Source organism: Antechinus flavipes, chromosome 5, assembly GCF_016432865.1.
Source record: "Antechinus flavipes isolate AdamAnt ecotype Samford, QLD, Australia chromosome 5, AdamAnt_v2, whole genome shotgun sequence".
Taxonomy (NCBI): domain Eukaryota; kingdom Metazoa; phylum Chordata; class Mammalia; order Dasyuromorphia; family Dasyuridae; genus Antechinus; species Antechinus flavipes.
Window position 1 is genome coordinate 101,980,115 of NC_067402.1, and position 21,488 is coordinate 102,001,602.

Here is a 21,488-nt window from a genome sequence, read left to right on the forward strand (position 1 = left end):
GCCATATAGCTAGTAATACTAGTACTCAAGTCTAGGGACTCTGATTTTTAGAACTTCCTGATTAGTCACTGCTATCATCCAAAGAAAGGAAGCTACTCTGTCTTTCCTAGGAAGTATCACGACTCCTAAGATAGAGTCAGTCCCACTAAGCAGCGTCCTATCACTCCACTCCATGAGTGATTGCCCCATCAGTTTGGTACAATGGCTCTGTATCTCAGTGAAGTCTATTTCACCCTAAGATGGTGACCCTTGAAGACTTTGGTGGATGGATTTGAAACTGGAGTTCATTCAGATAGGTATCTGCTACTTGGAGAAACAGCTTTTTTCTGTAAAAAAAGAAGAAAAAAAGTGGGGAACTGCATCTGTGCAATAAATAACTAGAGACAATTACAGCTATCCTGAAAAGCTAATCTTCTTTGATGCTCATTACCAACTTATTAACACAAATCTATGTGACCCTGTTATACAACAAAATAGTAGTGGAATGGAGAGGGAAGGTATGGTCTTCTTCCAGTTCAGATGGAAAAGAATGAAAGACCACATTCTGAATCTACTGCAGCCATGTGCCAAGATGCTGATCAGTCTTTATAATATTCTGTCCATGTTTCAACATTTCATCAGTGATATATTCTGTGAACTTTTGGACCTCAATGTAATTGTGCATCTAGAATGATATTCTGATTTATTGCCATGACCCTGAATAGTACCCTGTGCAGATCTGTTCAATGCTGGATTGTTTCCATGAAAGCTGGCTTCTTGCCAAGTTATAGAAATGCATGTCTGACTTAACCTACATAGAATTTGGGGGCACATCATCTCCCCATGGGGCAATGATGTAGACCCACAAAAATTAGCCTTATCTTGAACAGATGATTACTTGCAACTTTCAGTGTTTCTGAGATTCATTATGCATTACTGATTTTTTCATTCCATAGTTGTCTCTTTTACAACTAATCTCCCTTCTCTTTTAAAATCCCAGTTTGAATTTCTCTGACAAAGCACCTACTATAAGTTCAGTTACCATCACCCCCTATACCTGTATATTAGCTCACATATCTTTCTTCCATATGTATATCCACCTCCACCATACATATCCTCAAGTCAAGCATATCTCCTTAGAAATAAATATGCTTCCCATTCAGTACATGTATGTCAACAAAGAATTAGATTCCTACACAATATGTAATTCCTATGCATGTGTAATTACATACGGGTTTGTACACATGTATCCCACCCGAGTACTACACATATACATGACCTGAGAATTACATAAACATGGTCCTCTCCATACAAACACATTCTTCTTCCAGTGGGTTGATGCACAGATAGATAGTTTAGAAGACACATGGCTTGGAAACAAGAAGAAAAAGTGAATAGCTAGAGAGGTGAGAGAAAACGGGCAGATAAATGGGTCATAAAGTGGAATATGAAGAATAGAAGGGAGTTGATCAGAAAGAACTGTGTGTTCTAACTTTAGTTCTTCTTAAAATTGAGGAAACAGACTTTCAATTCTAAGTTTTTTCTATATAAAACCAGAATATTAATTCAAAGGACATGTTTTCATTCAAGAATTATTTATGAAGCATCCACTAGCAACATTAGCATTCACTAGCATCCACTACCAACACTAGGCACTGAGAGAGATGCTGAAGATTGCTAAATGCCAAAATTTTAAGTATGTTGATACAGTCTATATTTTAAGACATGACCTCTACCTTTGAGGAACTTACAGTCTCAAACAAGATTTACAACTTGAGGATGAACCAACTCATGTACAATGCCAAATTTTTGATGTTTCATCTTGAAAGAGAGGAAATATACTAAGCCCATTCATTTATTACCAGAAAAAAAAGTCACCTTTAGAATTATAATTGTATAACCCTGGTTAGCTGCCACAACCTCTCCATCCTAAAATGATTGTAGAGAATTCAAGGATAAGTCAGGTTAAGATCATCATCATCATTATAATATTTGTAACACATTTTAAAGTTTGCAAGGTACTTTCCACATATTTTTCATTTGATCCTTACAACAACCCATTTTGTAGATGAGGAAACTGAATTTGAAAGAAGTTAAGTGACTTCTCCAAAATCATACAGCTAAGTAAATATCAAGACAGAATTTGAACTCAGATTTTCCTGCCTCTTGGTCCAGCACTCTTGTCTACTGTGCCAGCTATCTGGCTCAAAAATAATAGCAATATACTAAGTATTGAGGCAGGATGCCAGAGAATGTGTGAAGGAACTTAAGCATGGACGTTTCAATTTAAAACAGGTCTTTTTTGTTTCTGGATTTTCATCTCACAATTAACCAGTACCTCAAGACTGTCTGGGCTTTTCCAAGGAGCAGGGTAATTATATTTCCTCATAAGGTAACATCCAACTCTACGCTTTGAAACTTCTCTTCTACCCTGGGCTAAAGGGGGCCCAACATCACTGTTTCTCTTTGCAGATAAGTCTGAATCTATGGTGGAGCATGAAAGACAACTCCCTTCTTCCCTTTTCTCCCTACATTGTGGAGCCTTGCACTGGCTGATGAAAACTAATCAGACAATCTGCATCTGAGACTGACTTTGACCTTAGGATAATTCCCTCACATATTTGTCAAAGCTAAAGTTCAAAGGCTGATTGATGTCCCTAATGCAAAGGGAAAGGAGGAGGAATCCAAGTAAACAGCAAACCTAAAAAGCTTCTGTGTGGGTTGTGGAAAGGGTATTTGAGGGGGAGTAAAAAGATCCGAGTCCCAGTCCCAATTCCACCACTTGCTTTTTTCCACTACTTCTTTAGCCAGACAAAGACTAAGCTAGGGCCAAAAAATCAGACTTCCTACCTCCCAAGCCAGTGACATTTCCATTGTACCGTCCTGATTACAAGTGTATTTTAGCAAATCATAATTTCTCTCAGCCTCAATTTCCAACAAAATTTAGTGGGAAAAGCATAGTTCTGGGATTAGATCCAGATTCAAACCTCATTCCTGAAGCTTACTAAATGGGTGACTTTGGCCAGATCACTTTAGCTCCTTGAACCTCAGTTTCCTCATCTGTAAAATAACAAAACTGGACTAGATAGATGGTCTCTGAGGTTCATTCCATTTCTGTATTTGTGAACCTATCTGTTATCCTCATGTGTAAAATGAGAGGATTGGGTTATATTCAATTTAATTTAACAAATGTTATTAAGATCACATTACATATACTAATAAATAAATAGGAAAGAGGGAGTATTAATAGCTGGGAAATGGAGAGATCAAGGAGATCTCACACAGAAGGTAATACCAGAATTAAACCTTCAAGGAAGTTAGGGAGTCCAAATGGTCAGAGTAGAGGAAGGGAGCATTCAAAGCAAGGGCAGAGATGGGAGAGGGAATGGAGTTCAGGGAACAGTTTGGTGGGAAAGCAGAGTATGTAATCAATAGTAATATGAAATAAATCTAAAAAGGCAGGTGGAAGGCAAATTGTTGAAGGGTATAAATACTCATCTGATAAATTGATATTTTGTCTAAGAAACAAGAGGGAGCTACTGAAAGAAATTTAACAGGAAAATGATACGGTCAGACCTATGCCCTTAGAGTTTTAATTGAGCAACTGTATAGAGTATGGATTGGTGAGGGAAAAGGTTAAAAACAATGAAACCAATTAGGATGCTAGGATTGAAAGATTATTTTTTTCTTTTTTTAACTTTTTAATAACTTTTTATTGACAGAACCCATGCCAGGGTAATTTTTTACAACATTATCCTTTGCACTCACTTCTGTTCTGATTTTTCCCCTCCCTCCCTCCACTCCCTCCCCCAGATGGCAAGCAGTCCTATATATGTTAGATATGTTGCAGTATGTCCTAGATACAATATATGTGTGCAGAATCAAACAGTTCTCTTGTTGCGCAGGAAGAATTGGATTCAGAAGGTAAAAATAACCCGGGAAGAAAAACAAAAATGCAAGCAGTTTATATTCATTTTCCAGTGTTCTTTCTTTGGGTGTAGCTGCTTCTGTCCATCACTGATCAATTGAAACTGAGTTAGAGCTTTTCTTTGTCAAAAAAATCCACTTCCATCAGAATACATCCTCATACAGTATCGTTGTTGAGGTATGTAATGATCTCCTGGTTTTGCTCATTTCACTTAGCATCAGTTCATGTAGGTCTCACCAGTCCTCTCTGTATTCATCCTGCTGGTCATTTCTTACAGAACAATAATATTCCATAACATTCATATACCACAACTTATTCAGCCATTCTCCAATTGATGGACATCCTTTCATTTTCCAGCTTCTAGTCACTACAAACAGGGCTGCCACAAACATTTTGGCACATATAGGTCCCTTTCCCTTCTTTAGTATCTCTTTGGATATAAGCCCAGTAGAAACACTGCTGGATCAAAGGGTATGCACAGTTTGATAACTTTTTGAGCATAGTTCCAAATTGCTCTCCAGAATGGCTGGATGTATTCACAATTCCACCAACAATGTATCAGTGTCCCTGTTTTCCCACATCCCCTCCAACATTCTGCATTATCTTTCCCTGTCACTCTAGCCAATCTGACAGGTGTGTAGTGATATCTCAGAGTTGTCTTAATTTGCATTTCTCTGATTAATAATGACTTGGAGCAGCTTTTCATATGTCTATAAATAGTTTTAATTTCTTCGTCTGAGAACTGTCTGTTCATATCCTTTGACCATTTATCAATTGGAGAATGGCTTGATTTCTTATAAATTAGAGTCAATTCTCTATATATTTTGGAAATGAGGCCTTTATCAGAACCTTTAACTGTAAAAATGTTTTCCCAGTTTATTGTTTAGGATTGAAAGATTATGAGGACCTAAGTGGGAGAGTGAGTGACGTGTGTGTGTGTGTGTGTGTGTGTGTGTTTGTGAGAGAGAGAGAGTGCTTTTATGTCAGTGAAATTAATACTTCGTGGCATCTGATTGGGTAGAGAGCTAAGTAATATCTAAGAGTCAAGAATAACTCCAGGACTATGAGCCTGGGTCTGTAAAAAGATAAGGACACCCTCAACAGTAATGGGGAAGTTTTGGAGGAAAGATGGATTTAGGGGAAAATATAGAGAGAGTCCCATTTTGTACATAATGAATTTCAGCTGCTTATGGGATATATTCAGGTGGGGATATGTAGCAAGCATTTGGCAATAGTGAACTGAAGTTCAGAAGGGAGTTTGGGGATAAATATATCTATACCTTGGAGTAATCTGTATAGGAATATAAGTGAACACAGAGGAACTGATGGAGTTGCCAGGTGAGCTGAGAGACAAGAGAAGCAATTCTAAGACAAAACCTAAATATACCCACATTTTAAAAGGGTATGGGTGATGATGCAGCAAATGAAACAGGAGTAGTCAAATAATGGGAGAATTAAGACATACTAGCATCACAGAAGCAAAAAGAGAAAGAAACATTCAAAAGGAAAGGAGGGTAGTTGGGCCTTTCTCATGCTTCAGATTGCTTAAATTTGAATTTAAGTAATTAATAATTGAGAAAAGGTCATTGGATTCAATGCTTTTTAGATCTTTGATAGATTATTTCCAAGGTGCCTCCAAGGATTAAATTTATAACTCTTCAGAAATGCATTTCTATGTCAAAGATGATTGCTGCTTAAGTAACAACTTATGCCTTTATCGTACTTCTTAATAAATGAAGACTCCAATAGAGTCCTACTCAGATGCTTTGTTGCCAGGTAGAAGTGGCCCTGGACTCTCAAAGATTAGGCCACTGGAAGACACACTCTGGTGAGTCTTACAAAGCTCCATGTATAAATCAATAGATTTGTTATTTATTTATAGTGTGTGTGTATATATATATTGAATTTAGGAGGACCTGAGTTCAAATCCAGACTTAAATACTAAATGTCTATATAACTCCTGGGCAAGGCACTTAATTCCAATTGCCTCAATTTTTTCTCTTCTCCAATTTATTAAAGAAGGAACCAAGACCGTTATGATGTCAGTGATTGCTATATAGCAAAGAGGGCTGATGCTTAATATTTAGGAAGTTGAATGAAAGAAGGAAGGAAGGAGGAAGGCAGCAGTAAAGCCACCCTAAACCCAAGGAAAGCTGTCACCCTACATAGAGAAACTGCAGACAGGGGCTGACAGACTGGTCTTGACTGCTCTTTCTCCTCCTGACTGCCAGGAAGCAGGGGAGGCAGTGATGGCCAGCCATGATCTGCAAGGTGTATGTTCCAGATTCTAGCTGCAACACTTTAGGAAGAATGAGAGAAAAGTTGCTGGACCAAGGGGACAAGCAAAGGGTAGGAAGGGACTGAGTTGGAGTAGGCTATTTCAGGAACTGTTGCTGGAGGGGTGCTATTTAAGAGAGTTCTGTTTAGGGGAAGGCTATTTGGGAGGAAATGGGAAAAGATCCCACCAGTCCCAGCCTCCATAAATGGAACAGCCCAGTGGAGAAAGATTTGAGACAGGATACATGACAGCAGGATGTAGTCCCACTGAAGGAAACCTCTATGAATATCCCCTTCCATGATAGGCAGGCAATTCCCTGGTCCAAGCTTAATTGGACGATTCCTTTGCCATGACCTCTTCATAACAGTTCCAATACACAACTGCCAGGTAGTCCATCACCACAGCTGGTCCCTGAGCTTCTAAGAGCCCTAGTACAAGGCAAAAATCTCATATTGGGGGGGTCCTCCCTGTCATTTTCCCCAAAGATCAACCAAGCTACATCCAGATGGACAATGAATTTTTTGACCACAGAAACTCTTGAAGATCATTTATTAAGTTACAGAGGGATCATTGACAAAATTATGGATCCTTTAGTACTGATGGAAGTAAATGAGAATGTGAAATGAAATTTCAAAAAGTCTGGCATTTTACTTTGGGAACCAGTTTCCAGCAGATTCAGAGGCCAATATCTTATATAAAGGCAAAGAAAATTAAATATTTTGCCTTGAGAATAGAAATATGAGTAGCTGCACCATTATGAGTTGTTCTTTCCCTATATATGCTTGGTCTTCAGCAAGTATTTTCACCTGAAGCAGAGTTATAAAGAAGAAAAAATTGCCATCAGTGTTTTCCCTTTCTGGGCAGCTCTGTCCACTACTTCCACCTCTCCTTACGTATCGAATGCACCATGCTGAATTTTAGCTGCTAACACACCTTTCCAAGGAGATACTTACTACCCCCATCCTGATGTCTCCTTCCTTCCTATCAAAACTTGACTACGTATGGCTCAATCTCTCAAGGTTTTGTGAGATGGCAAAGCTATCTGACCTTACAGACTGCCAGATCCCCTCAACCCATCCCTAACAGATGCTAAAGACTTGAGAATTAAAACCTGTGGAGAAGGGAAGCATCATCTTCTCTGCTTCAGAGATGCAGCCTTTGCTAACCCTATAGCAAACCCTTCCCAGATCCCTCCCCAGTGGCATTAGGTACTTCTGTACCTCCAAGAGCTCTATATCATAGGTAGCAATATTGGATTTTCTACGAGGAGATTCTAATTTGACAAAGGAAAAAGACTAACAGACAGAAAAGGAAAGACATCCAGAAATGTTCAGACTTCCTAAAGCTATAATATTTCATTGCCACAAGTCCCCTAGAATTGTTTTCTTCCCTATCTCATCAAACTGTAATGACTGCAAATGGCAACTACAATCCACAAAAATATCATCAACAGAGGAAGCATATCTCTCACTGCTTATCTATGCTGGTTTAAAGCAATCAAAGAATAGGAAACACACTGTGGTACTACTTGGCCCTATTGACTCAGTTATTGAGGAACCTGTAGATTCTTCAGTCCTGCCCCTAGAGCAATGATCAAACTCAAACAGGAATGGGTCATTAATTCATAAATAAGGATCCTTGCAGGATACATGTTAACTTAGTGTTTGAAGGTAATGTTACCTATGTTTTATTGCATTTTCGTTTATTTTGTTAAATTCTCTTTGCTCTGTACATACACTTGAAGACCTATAGAAATTTAGAATTCATAGGGGCTCTAGAGATCATTTTTCTCAGTCCCTTCTATTTGATATATTCTAACTGGTATATTTACAACAAGATATTAGAGACTTAAGGTGTTTCTATTTCCATAAGGCATTTGCATTTTATAAACAAAACTCCAGAAGACAATCCAATGGTTTAATCCAAAGGAATGATTTACAATAATAGAGATGTTAGGGACAGCCAGTGAGTAAGATTAACTTGAGGCAGAGGACCCATTACTGACCGAAAGAGGTGTCTCTTATAAGAAAGAACAAGAAAAGAAAAACTACAGTCCAAAACTAATTAGCACATCAAAAGTCTGACATTCTATGCAGTGTTCCACATTCACAATTTTCTATCTTTTCAAAGTAGATTGGGAGATACCTTCTTAATATCTTCTTTAGGGCCAACCTAGATCATTGCAATTTTTAAATAATTTTGCAATTTGGTTTCACAAAAAGCATATGAATTTTAATAAAAATCATAAGCGGATCACAGATTGCCTATTAAATTTACTTAGTGATCAATGCCTGAAATAGGTCCTACTACCTATCAGTTGAGCCTACTTTATGTACAACAAATATCACCTGGTGTAGCTAGAGTGCCTATAGTCATTTCACCTCCACAGAACTAACCTTGCCCTCATCCTAATTCACTAATGGAGATGTCATACATAGTTATGCATTTTTTTCCTGAGGAGTAATATATGAAATACACCTGAGACTTCACTACTTAATTGCACTTGACATTTCTGGGTCACTGGTGGGTGGTGGCAAGTGTCTTATTGGAAAGTCCCATCACTTGTGACAGTGGCCAAGGAAAAAGTCCAAAATCAAGAGATTGTGAACTAGCTTCTACTCTGTTATCTTGACAATCCAACAAAGAACTGTCATGCTTAACAGGTACATGTGCATATGTAAATCTGTTAACCCCAGAATTTAAAAAGCACTGGAATTATAGAAATAGCTATGGAAAAGTTAGCTGTTGAGATTATCTGAACATTATGAACTTCCTCAAGGGTCCAGCTATATTTAGGACCATAAAATATACAATATAGATTTTATTTAGACCAGAGTTCTTAAATCAAAATTAATATAATACTGATGGTCCAAAAGTTTCTTGCAGATAGCCATTAGGTAAGTCTCTCATATTATCAATGTTTACAATATGATGAAATCTGTGGTTTTGTTCCTGTCATGACTTAATAATTTATTTAGGATGCTGAAAAATAGATATTTCATTAATGTCTCATCAAGAGAAACATCACTGCTTTCATTTTGGTAAAATACTTTTACTATGGAAAAGAATTAGGTCAAAGCCATAATTATCTTTGGTGTTTTGCTAAAAGGTATCCACAGAGAATGAAGATATACATGTGACCAGCTGGCTTTACGCTACATAATGTTATTGTTTTTTATCTTGTTTTTAGGAATCAATATACTTGTTTATTTAAAAAGAATTAAATTAGTCATGATTCTCTCCATTCTAACCTCAAAATGGATTCTATAAATTTTATGGTTTTTTTTCTATTTTTGTTAATTATTTCATCATCACATTCTATTTCTGCAAAAACAGTTTTATGACACATTGTTGGTGGAACTGTGAACAAATCCAACCATTCTGGAGAGCAATTTGGAACTATGCTCAAAAAGTTATCAAACTGTGCATACCCTTTGACCCAGAAATGTTACTACTGGGCTTATATTCCAAAGAGATCTTAAAGGAGAGAAAGGGATCCACATATGCAAAACTGTTTGTGACAGCCCTTTTTGTAGTAGCTAGAAACTGGAAACTGAGTGGATGCCCATCAGTTGGAGAATGGCTGAATAAATTATGGTATATAAATATTATGGAATATTATTGTTGTGTAAGAAACGATCAGCAGGATGATTTCAGAAATGCCTGGAGAATCTTACATGAACTGATGCTAAGTGAAATGAGCAGAACCAGGAGATCATTGTACATGGCAACAAGACTATGTGATGATCAATTCTGATGGATGTGGTTCTCTTCAACAATGAATTGATTTAGACCAGTTCCAATTGTTCAGTAATGAAAAGAGCCATCTACATGCAGGGAGAAGACTGTGGGAACTGAGTGTAGACCACAACATAGCATGTTCACTCTTTCTGTTGTTGTTTGCTTACATTTTTGTTTTCCTTCTCAGGTTTTTTTTCCCTAGATCCAATTTTTCTTGTGCAGCAAGATAACTGTATGGATATGTATACGTATATTGCATTTAACATATATTTTAACATGTATTGGAATACCTGCCATCTAGGGGAAAGGGTGGGGGAAGGAGGGGAACATTTGGAACAGAAGGTTTGCAATTTTGAAAAATTACCCATGCATATATTTTGTAAATAAAAAGTTATTTTAAAAAACAGTTTTAGTCTGAGTCTTGGAATATGTTGGAGCAACCCAATATTGGGTTATCATTGGCTTCCTTCACTTGCTATAAAATGGCTTCCTATGAGTTATCATCATCTGTCATATCTAGTGAAAAGCTTTTTACTATGTATGATGACAAGATTCTTCCAAGGGTTCTGATTCTACCACCATGACCTGGGCTTACCACAGGAGATTCAGGTTTGTGAGACTTCAGAGGATCTAATCCATGGGTCCTCAAACTTTTTAAATAGGGGACCAGTTCACTGTCCCTCAGATTATTGGAGTCAGGCTATAGTGAAAACAAAAACTTTGCTTTGTGAGCCTTTAAATAAAGAAATTTCATAGCCCTGGGTGAGGGGGATAAATGTCCTCAGCTGCTGCATCTGGCTCATAGGCCGTAATTTAAGGAGCCCTGAATTCTAATCTATCCTTTTCCAATGGGTTTCCTTGTACTTTGTTGGCAATGCACAAGGAGTTATGCTGTAGTCCTGAGTTAAAAGTCTCAGCTTGTCTATCTTCCATTTCTTTTTAATCACACATAACTTTGCGCCCCTTTGACTCTTGAGATCATAATACACTTTACCAATCATTTCCAGTTCCAACCATTATCTGGTTTAATTTGCCATAGGAAATATACTCCACTTATGTTGGTGATATCAATTTCATATACTTTATAGATCTGGTATTCAAAGAAAATAAGCTTGCTATTGCCATCTCCCTTCCTAACAAAAGTTCCAATGAACAAAAACTTTAATATCTTGATTGAAGCAGCCTTCATTGACAAAGAAAGATTTGAAGCTGAAAAATGTGGTTTTTTAAACTGTCAGATGTCCCACAGTTTTAAAGTATCATCCCCTCCCCAGAAGGCAAGGACAGTACCACCATAAGAAAATGTCACACCAGAAGTATCAGTATCATGGACTTATTTACAGTGGAATTTGAATGAACAACCATATTTCTGTCCCAGATCTGGATTCTTCCCGAAGCTGCCAACTGCAATAAGCTCCCTGTAGCCACTGAATATACAATTGGTTAAAATTACATTTTCCCCCGAACTAGTCTTGGTTTAAACACACTTTTGGAGTTCTTATCATTGTCCATGTCCTAAGTTCACACAGTCCCATCATTTAAACATTCTTCCTTTATTTAGGGCAGTCAGTATTAAGCATTGCCATGTGACCCTTGGAGTTAGCCATGTCCTTAATATACTGTTCTTCTTTCACACATTCTCTCACTAGGAAGCCAGTTCTGTTAGGCACCTTGGCCTGAGAGTTTCTGGACATTACAAAGAATCACATCTTCTATAAGGTAGTACTGAAGCAATTTAATTTAGTAACAATCACATGACTTGAAGAAATTGGAAAGCTTGATGGGAAGCATCCATCTCTGCAAAATCTCAAAACTTAACACCATAATCAAATCCTTCTGTTACCAAATGGGCACCTGAAGGATCCAGACCTAAGGCAGAAACTGTTTTACTGTCATGTTACAGAGTGATTTAATGAGAATCAGGTACTTTTAAAATAAAGTTAATTTCACATTATATTTCTTCCTTCTTTCTTTCCTTCTTCTTTCTTTTCTGTCTTTTTCTTCCTTCTTCCTCCTTCTCCTCCTCCTCTTCTTCCTCGTATCCAGGTAGGAGTGGAGGATCTATAAGTTCAGGTGTATTTTCAGATTGCAGGAGTTTAGAGATGGCTAAAAACTCCCAATTAATTCTTCATCAGAATTATCTCCATCTCCTCTACTCTCTGTATCAGTGGAAGCTGATATAGAAGAATGTTTGGTCAAACTTGCGCCTAATTATTCCATTATCTTCATGTCGTCTTCTTAATTCTCTTTGTGCAGGTTTTCTCTTTTTCTCTAGCTTCCAAAACTTTTCTACTTTCCTCCACAGTTATTCTTCGGGTCTGCTCAAACACGGCTTCCCAGTCAAATGTCCTGGCTTTTTTTCCAAAGTGGTACCATCACTACCTCCTGCCGTTTCCAGAGTCTCCCACATCATGAGCATACGTCAGATCGCAACACACTTGTCTATATGAACAGTTGGAAGAGTCTTCAAAGCCAGACGGAAGCAGCCTCGAAGGCAGGCGGAAGCAGTCTCGAAGCCAGGCGGAAGCTGCCTCGAAGCCAGGCGGAAGGGCCTTGAGTGTCTTCCCAGCCTGGCGGCAGCCGCCTCAAAGCTAGGCGGAAGCAGTCGCGAAGCCAGGCGGAAGGGCCTTGAGTGTCTTCCCAGCCTGGCGGCAGCCGCCTCAAAGCTAGGCGGAAGCAGTCGCGAAGCCAGGCGGAAGGGCCTTGAGTGTCTTCCCAGCCTGGCGGAAGCCGCCTCAAAGCTAGGCGGAAGCAGTCGCGAAGCCAGGCGGAAGGGCCTTGAGTGTCTTCCCAGCCTGGCGGAAGCAGTCTCGAAGCCAGGCGGAAGCAGTCTCAAAGCCAGGCGGAAGCAGTCTCGAAGCCAGGCGGAAGCAGCCTCGAAGCCAGGCGTTAGGGCCTTGAGTGTCTTCCCAGCCTGGCGGAAGCATAGCCACCAACCAGGAAATAGTACTTCTGACAACAAGGTGCATCTGGCTCAAGGAATAGAGACCCTCGGCTCAGGCCATCTCAGGCACTTTCAGTGGTACTTGTGCTTACAATGTGACAGGGAATCAGAATTCATTTCAGAGAGGGAGCCTGAAAAATGATTACCATATTCAAGGACCACAACAAGCTGACAAATTAGCTACTTCCAACCTGGGGAGGTAGTGGCAAAAAAAAAAAAAAAAAAAAAAAAAAAACCTAACAGTAGCGCAGTACTTGGTATAAGATTATAAAGTTCCTAAGTTTTAAAGAGCATCCCCTGGAGGACAAGCCTGTTGCTAGCAGCCCCGATCATTCCAGTTCCGATGTTATTGTTCGGCCATGGCCAGCTCTGCCTGATCCCATTTGGAGTATCTTGGCAAAGATACTAGAGTGGTTTGCCATTTCCTTCTTCAAATAGGGGACTGAGGGAGGGTCACCTAGCTAATTAAATGTCTGACCCGGATTCGAACTCAGAAAGATCCGTTGTCCTCACTGCGCGATGCGCTGCGCCACCTAGCGCACATCAAAGCTGCTGCTGTTTAAAAGCTCATCCCTGGATTTTAGGATGGAGCAGGGGGTCTGCTCTCAATATCCGAGTGACCCAGGACAGTGAAAAAATTTTGAAAAAACAAGAGGCGTTGTAAAAAATTACCCTGGCATGGATTCTGTCAATACAAAGTTATTATTAAATAAAATAAAATTTAAATTTAAAAAAAAAAAAAGAAAAAGAAAAAACAAGAGGCGTGCCCCATAGAGGGCCCACCTATCTTGGGGTCCACCTTTCCGCACTACTCCACGCTCCCCCTTGCCATCTCTGCTGTATCTTGTCATTCAGGGTTGGACCCTTGAGAGATCCTTCTCCCAACATAACTACACAACTAGGGGAGAATTTCCTCCGCCATCTTCCTGTCCCTTATTCAACTGAATTTGCTCCAAGGCAGTAGAATAACTAGTTAAGAATAATAATAAGCTCAAATAATTGGTCAATAAGTCTTCACTCCCATCAGAGAAGATTACTGAGCATAAACTGCCTAGCCAAGCCCCAGCCAAAAGAGGAAAAAAAAAAAAAAAAAAAAAAAAAAGGTTGGACTGACATGCATAAAAGAGCTCATACTCACAAGAACAACTGAAACTATCTACTCAGTTGTGTCCTGGAAGTCTGTTCTGATTTGAGAAATAAAACCCAAACTCTGTATCTGTTCACTCCAGACCCCAGGTACTAGTAACTCTTCTGCCTATCTCTTTGAAAGGATGATCACTAACTCATCTACTTGGATTATATGTACAAAGAAAACACCCCCTCCCCCCAGGGTAGAAATTTTGGTTCATAGCCATCTTGTCTTTGTGGCCAAGACTTACATTGAAAAGAGCAAGCAATTGAGCAGCTATATGTTGATGTCTATAAATTAATCAAGCAAGACAAAGATGAAGCAAATTTTAAAGCTACTTTTATAAAATTATGGACAACGATTGACACAGGGGAAAGAAATAATAGTTCTATAGCACCTACTATGTGTCAGGTACTTTACAAATATTTTTTCATAAATCCTCACCAAAAAACCAAAAACTTTTATAGGAAATAGCCTTATTTTACAATTTAGAAAACTGAGGAAGAGGGAAAGTAACTTGCCCAGGGTAACACAGGTAGTAAGTGTCTAAGGTCACATTTCAACTTAGATCTTACTGATTGGAGACTCACACTTTACTGTTCCACTAAGCGGCCTCTGAGCAGTTTCATGGCATTTTACAGGAGAGCTACAGAGCATCCTGGTTTCTCTATCTAGCCAAAAGACATATGGTAGTGGAGGAAACTAGTTTAGTGACCTGCTGGATGCACAGTTTGTTTTACTGCCTGAGGCAGTCAAATTTTATTTGTTCTAAGTTGATCTCCTGACTAGAAGAGGAGCAAGGATTTTAGGAGCATCAGCAAACATGGGTAAAATGCTCTGACAAGGAATTCAGGATGATTTTTTTTTTATTCTAGGGAATAAAAGGGAAACAATGTCAAAAGGTGGTGAAAAGAAGGCAGTTGCACTAGGGAAGAAAACCTTTACCACTGGAATTACATCACAGATGGAAAAGAGTGTCAATTGGCTGATGAATATGGGAAATATGTATTTAGTATAACTGGTAATAAAAAGAATTGGTTTTCTGCACCAAAATATGAAAAAAAATGTTTCCCAGAAAAGGATGGGGTGAATATGACATGTTAAAATATCATTAAAATAGACATTTTTTAAAAAAGTTTTCTCTCTTTAGACTCAGGATTATCCAGTCTCACATCCAAAGTAGGATTCTCTGGCTTCTTTGTTGATTAGAATAAACTCAGGTCCTGTAAAAGTAATGGATCTTCTTGCATCTACAGATAAAGTAACAGGCTCCAGGAGGAACTGTGAGACTTTATTTGACAACAGAAAAATCTGTCTCCTTAGATTCAATTGGATGAGACCAAAGGGTTCATGGTCAAGGAGAAACCATGGTCTTTCTTAGTATTAGAGATATCTTTTGGTATCACTCTCCAAAGCTGGGAATCAAAGCAGCTGGAACTATAACTGTTTTCTGGTTATGAAATGCCCACAGTGAAACAATAATAGAGATAATGTTTAAATTTCAAACCTTATAGAGAAAACCTTTCAGTTTGTCTAGTTTTTTGATTACCTTTGCTATATATGCTATATTTAAGAATAAAATTGCATGGGAAAAAATGCTTTCCAGTAGAAGTCAGTTTGACTGACAATTATCCAACTGCTGATAAGGTCAGGGTAACAGAATTCCACTGTGCATTTTTGTAGGTATTAGCTCTGAGAACTGCATAAGAGAAAGCGAACAGATAGGGCAGGACACATAAGAAGGAACCAATGAGCCATCCCCATACTTCTATCATATGTCCACTTCTCCTGAGGAGTAATTAATACAAGTTCCAGGCCAAAGATGATAGATACTTGTCATACTCTTTTCAAGAGTACACAAAGAGTGAAGAACAACTTTTATTCTCCAGTGACAATGCAAAGTATGTATTAGCCCAATATACTTAAGCCATAATGATATAAACTATCATTACTTAGAGAAATAAGGAGAAAGCATCAGCAATAAAGATATTAATTCCTGAAACGCTTAAGGTTCCATGCTCACCAGCTTAGGAAAGTTAACTTCAATTTTTTGTGCTAGTATTTGGGTGAGAAAAAATGGAACTGTTCACTTGGACCATAGAACCAGCTCAAATGAGAAATGGAGCATAACCTGGGGATACTTGGCAGAAACAGACTTAGTGCTGATCATGTGCCAAACAATGTGTGCACTTGAATGTTTTAGGTCAGATGTAAATAGCTACATAAAGAGGCACCTTAGTGAGAACTTTGTCAACAGCTTTGATTCCAACATTGGACAAGTTATTTAAGTTCCATTTAGTAAGCTTTTTGCTAATCATCTAGTGTGTGTATAACATCCTCAGTCAACTACTGATTAATGATCATAATGATAAAAATAACAGTGCCTCCTATGTGTCAAGTACTATTTTAAGAGCTTTTTTACAAATATTTTCTCATTGATGCTCACAGCAGCTCTGAAAAGTGGGTACTATTATTATTCCCATTTAACTGTTGAAAAACTAAAGCAAACAAGTCTTCTTGACTCCAAGGTCAACACTGTCCATTGCACTACCCAGCTCCCTCCAAATTGATAGTGGTCCTCCTATTGAAGGAACCAGAGGTAGCTAACTTAAAAAAGAGAAGTCTTAAGGTGAGGGAGGATAAGAAAAAGTCTTTGAAATAAACTGTTCCAAAGGTCTTGGTGCAATTTTAAACTATTACAACTTTAATTGCTTAAATATGAAAGCTTTAATAAGTTGGAACTATGCTAAGACTTTGGAATTGTACTTTTCCTCTTGGGTCCAAGAAGACAGAATTCAGATATAGGTAGAAGTCACAATGAGATAGATTTTGTGACTCCAGTTTGGGGTTTTCTAAGGCAAAAAATACTAGAGGAGATTTGTCATTTCCTTTCCCATTTCATTTTACAGATGAGGAATTGAGGCAAATATGTTTAAATGACTTATTCAGAGTCACACAGCCAAGAAAAGGTTGAATGGTGGTGAACTCAGAAAGATAAGCCTTCCTGATTCCAAACCCAGTGATTGATCCATATACTTCTGTACCATTTAGCTGCCCCAGAATGGGCTACCTGAAGAAATAAACAATTTTCTGTCACTAGAGGTCATTTAAGTGTAAGCTAGATAGACATATTTTGAGTTCACAAGGGGTGAAATTCATGTTTGAGTAAAATATGGATAAGATGAAGTCTGAGATCTTTTTTAACTCTGAAATTTTATGTAACTTCTGTTTTCTAGTTTATTAAACACTAGGTTATTAAGTTCCATTATTTCTGATTTCTCTTCATCTGTTCCATTGATCTAACTTTTTACTTTTTAATCAGTACCAAGAGTTTTTGATGACTGCTTTTGATTGACTTCAAATAGACCTCAATAGACTATAAATTGAGGTCTAGAAATTATATTTTCCCTTGATCGCTATCTCTTTTGATCATTTCTCTTGCTTTTCTAGATCTTTTGCAAATGAATTTAATTCTCTTATTAAGTTTTATTATTTATTTATTAAGTTATTATATTATTAAATTTGATAATTTTCGGGTGCTAAAAATTCAGATAAAAGCTAAAAATACCTTGTCCACAAGGAGCTTACATTCTACCATGATGCTATGATCACTCTCTTCCTCAAGCCTATGTTCTCAACATTATTCATTTAAAATTTAGCTGATATCACCTTGTATTTTTAAAATTTTTCTTTTCAATTAACAAGCATTTCTTTTCTCTCTCCCAACTCCCATTGTCCCCACTGGGGAGAAAAAACCCTCTTAACAAATGTACATAATCAAGTAATTTTCACATTGTTTATATTCAAAAATTTATCTCATTCTACATGAAATCACAATTGGTCATTGCAGCTATCAAAGTTCTTAACTTTTAAAGATGGTTGTCTTTATAATGTTTTTATTATTGTAGTTTGCCTTCTTCTGCTGATTTCTCATTCTTTATCAGTTCTTTCTAAGTTTCCTTGAAACTGTCCCTTTTATAATTTCTTACAGTCCAATAGTATTCCATTTTCCCAAAAAGCATATGTTCAGTCATCCCCAATTGATCTGTACCCTGATTTTTATGTGCATGTTTCTTATTCCCCAATTAGACTGTATGATCCCGTAGTCAGGGACCCTATAGTATCTAGCCCGCTATTTTGCAGTAATGGCTACTGAAACCCTCAAGAAAACTATGAGAATCTCACACAGTCAGGCCTTCGCCAAGTCTTATGATGTTGTTTTCTAACCATTTCTATTAAATTCCTGAGCTACCAGTGTTGAAATCTCATTCCAGCAAGCTGACCTCTCACACCAGGAGGTTGTCAAATGCCATCTGTAATTAAAGCAACAATTTTGTTTTCTGAGATCTCTCATGCCTTCTGTGACACAGAAGCTCCTCATTCCTTCCCAGGGCTCGGGGAGCTGCAATTCCCAACCTCGTGGGAGTTCTGAGGAACAGCCTACCTCTTCATATTTGTCTTCCTACAGCCTACCTTTCATCTCCTTAATCTGCTAGGCAGTGTATTTCTTTTCAACTAAATTGAACTAAAATTAATTTTGTTTTGAAAAAACAGTTGTTTTTTTTTTTAAAACAACAACAACAACAACAACAAAAAAAAAAAAACCTTCTAGACACCTCTTGAGATAATTGGAGATACCCTGGGAGTGTCAAGTCTCAGAAACAGAGTTTGAACAAAGCATCAATGCTGTCTTCTGAATCAAACTCAGAGCTCCTTTCAGGAGTGTTTTTATAGAATTCTTTTGACAAGAAGCAACTCATTAGCATCCAGATAGGGGGCTTCTGAAATTTCTTTTCTCAATGGTCATCCTACATCAAAACAAAGGAACATAAGAGGAGATTAAAATACAGGGTAACTCAGACAAGTTCAAGGAGTTCGCTTCTCACATTCTCTCTTTCTGCATGTCATTGACAAGACAGCAGCGTTTGAAGTTTTGTGGGGTAGGATGAGGGGAATAAGGTTTTTTTGGTGTGTGTGTGTGTGTTGTTTTTTTAACAGGCTTTCAAGAAAATACTTGCTCTTAGCAGTGTTTCCCACTAATGGGAGATTGAACCCAAACCAGAAAGGCAAAGGCAAAACCCCAAAGTGAAAAACAATGGAAATAGTTTTAGTTTTAGAGTCAAAGAACCTGGGTACCTTTACTTTATTACCTGTGTCTCCTCAAAGTAATTTAAGCTTTCTGAACTTCAGTTTTCTAATCTACAATTAAATGGTCTCTAAAGATCGTTTCCAGTTGAATCTGTGACCCAGGATATATCTTCATCACTCAGATAGACCCTGAGACCTGGCTTCCAAGTAAAACTAAACCAAATTTTTGACCATGCACAAAACACAGGGAAAGACAGATCTAGCACATATGAGCTCCTGCCCAGAAGTGCACAGCCAGGGCCAGGCCCACACAAGAAAATAGAGGAATCCCAAAGACTGTGTCTACCACACAACTACTACAAGCTTCTCAGAGCTCTACTTTCTGTCTGCCTCCTCATACACCATCATCATAATTCACCAAAGGTTCTAGACTGGTCTTAACTGGAATGTACCAGTCCTGAAAGGTCCTGAAAACTGACTTAAATACCCACCTTCTGCTCTACTAGATATGGGTACAACCTCTGACACTCGTTTCCAACCTCATTTGAACTAGTGCACTCCCATGCTCATGATAAATAGTGAAAAATGTAATGAGAGCAAACATCATTCATGTTCTTTCTTCTTAAAGATAATTTCTCCATTATTTTGGATAAAACCTGCTCCAGAGGACTTTTTACTTTCTGTCTCCTGTTCAAATAAGGGACAGAGAGACATCCAAGGAGTTGGTGTGTGTGATTTAAAAGAGGAGAGGTAATGTGAGGGAAGAGTTAGAAACATTTCTGTACTTTTTGATTGTCACTATAAGCCCTAAAACACAATCCCCCTCAGTATTATCAATGAGCAGACGATAGCTTTGTGAACTTCCAAGCTATGAAAATTCACCCCTCATCCTTTCTCTTTATAGCTTTCTCTATCTTAAATATTTCTGCATGTCTCTTCTTCTAGCCAACAAATGTGGTTGAGATACTCTTAAAGAGCATCAATCAATCAGAATCAAAGTTGCTTAAACTCAGAATCTAGATCTTTTTTTCCCCCAACTCTATATTCTGGATGCAATGACAAAGGACAAAAAGAAAATAAGATGGACCATGTGGGAGCAAGATTCAATAGTTGGTGATTTTAGGAGGGAAAATATCTTTTGTAATAATACTAGTGTGTGAAAGACAGTTTTGGAAAGAAAGCAGAGAGAAGAGATAAGAAAGGAAGGAAAGAGGAAGGCAAAAAAAGGAGAAGCAATTACAACAGACTGGAATAGCAAAAGCAGCCAATCTTTGCCCCCAAGGAGCTTACTATGTAGTATAATCAGTTAAATAATAAAATAATTCAAAGAAAAGAGCCTGGAGCAGTGTTTAAATTTCAGAGTGAGATCCAGTAACTGGATGAAAATTTTAATAAAAAACTATGAATCTGAATATAAGATTATGGGATTTTAGATGTGGAAGGGATCATAGCATCATAAGCTGAAAGGGATTGCAGATACCTTCTCATCCAACACCCTCATTTTACACATTAGGAAACTCATTGGGAGGGAGGAGAGATTCAAGGACTTTCCCAAGGTCACACAGGTAGTAAATAAATATTAGAGTTGTGGTTTGAATCCAGAACCTATTACCCCAGAGTTCTTTCTACTGTTCCCTGATTTTCAAGTCCAACTACTTCATTTTAAAGATAAAGACACTGAAACCCATTTCAAGGTCACCCTGCTGGTTTGATGTATAACAAGGAAAAGAATCCAATTCTACTTACTATTAATTCCATGATACCTTTTTTAGGGTCTTACTCTAACATACCTAAACCCAGAATTTTTATTTCCTCCATACTCTATCACTCATTCATAAGTAGACAGACCAGTTTGCATTTCACCAAAAATTCATCACTAAGCCATAATGAATAGGTTTAATCGAACTTCCCACTCGGGGCTTTTTAATTCTTAAGGGAAAAAAGTAATAAAGAGGAGAAGAAAAATAAGGGGTAAAATGAAAGAGAAAAGGACTATATCCATAATTCCTTGTCTCCTGCTATGATAAATGCTACATTGACATTCATGGAATCATTTTTAAACTTGAGTCTATGGAATCCATACAGCATTTCCTTGCATCACTGGACATCAGTATTTCATCTTGGACTCTGGTAGTGTTTCTGTGATAGAGATGAGGCACTTTACCAATGACAGAAGGCAATTTATTTTGCATAATCAATGTTGTTTGTAACCTAACCTTGTGTTTCCAAGGCCCTCTAGGGCTGACAAGCATAAAATACATATGTCTAAAAGTACGTGGAAAAGATGGTACTCTAATGATGCATTGATAATTCCATTTTATCCATTTTCACTTGTCTCTAACCAAGAGCAGTCAAGCAGCCTGTATGAGGAAGGACAATCCTCAGGTTTAACTTTGTGTCC

The 21,488-nt window shown here is 38.0% G+C and overlaps 1 protein-coding gene and 1 pseudogene across 1 annotated transcript in view; both read right to left on the bottom strand.

The window, feature by feature from the left end:
* Positions 1-21,488, bottom strand: part of TMEM178B (transmembrane protein 178B) — a 421,857-nt gene that overhangs the window by 348,787 nt on the left and 51,582 nt on the right. The gene's annotated exons all lie outside the window — the stretch shown is intronic.
* LOC127564745 (WD repeat-containing protein 70-like) lies at positions 10,757-12,301 on the bottom strand (annotated as a pseudogene).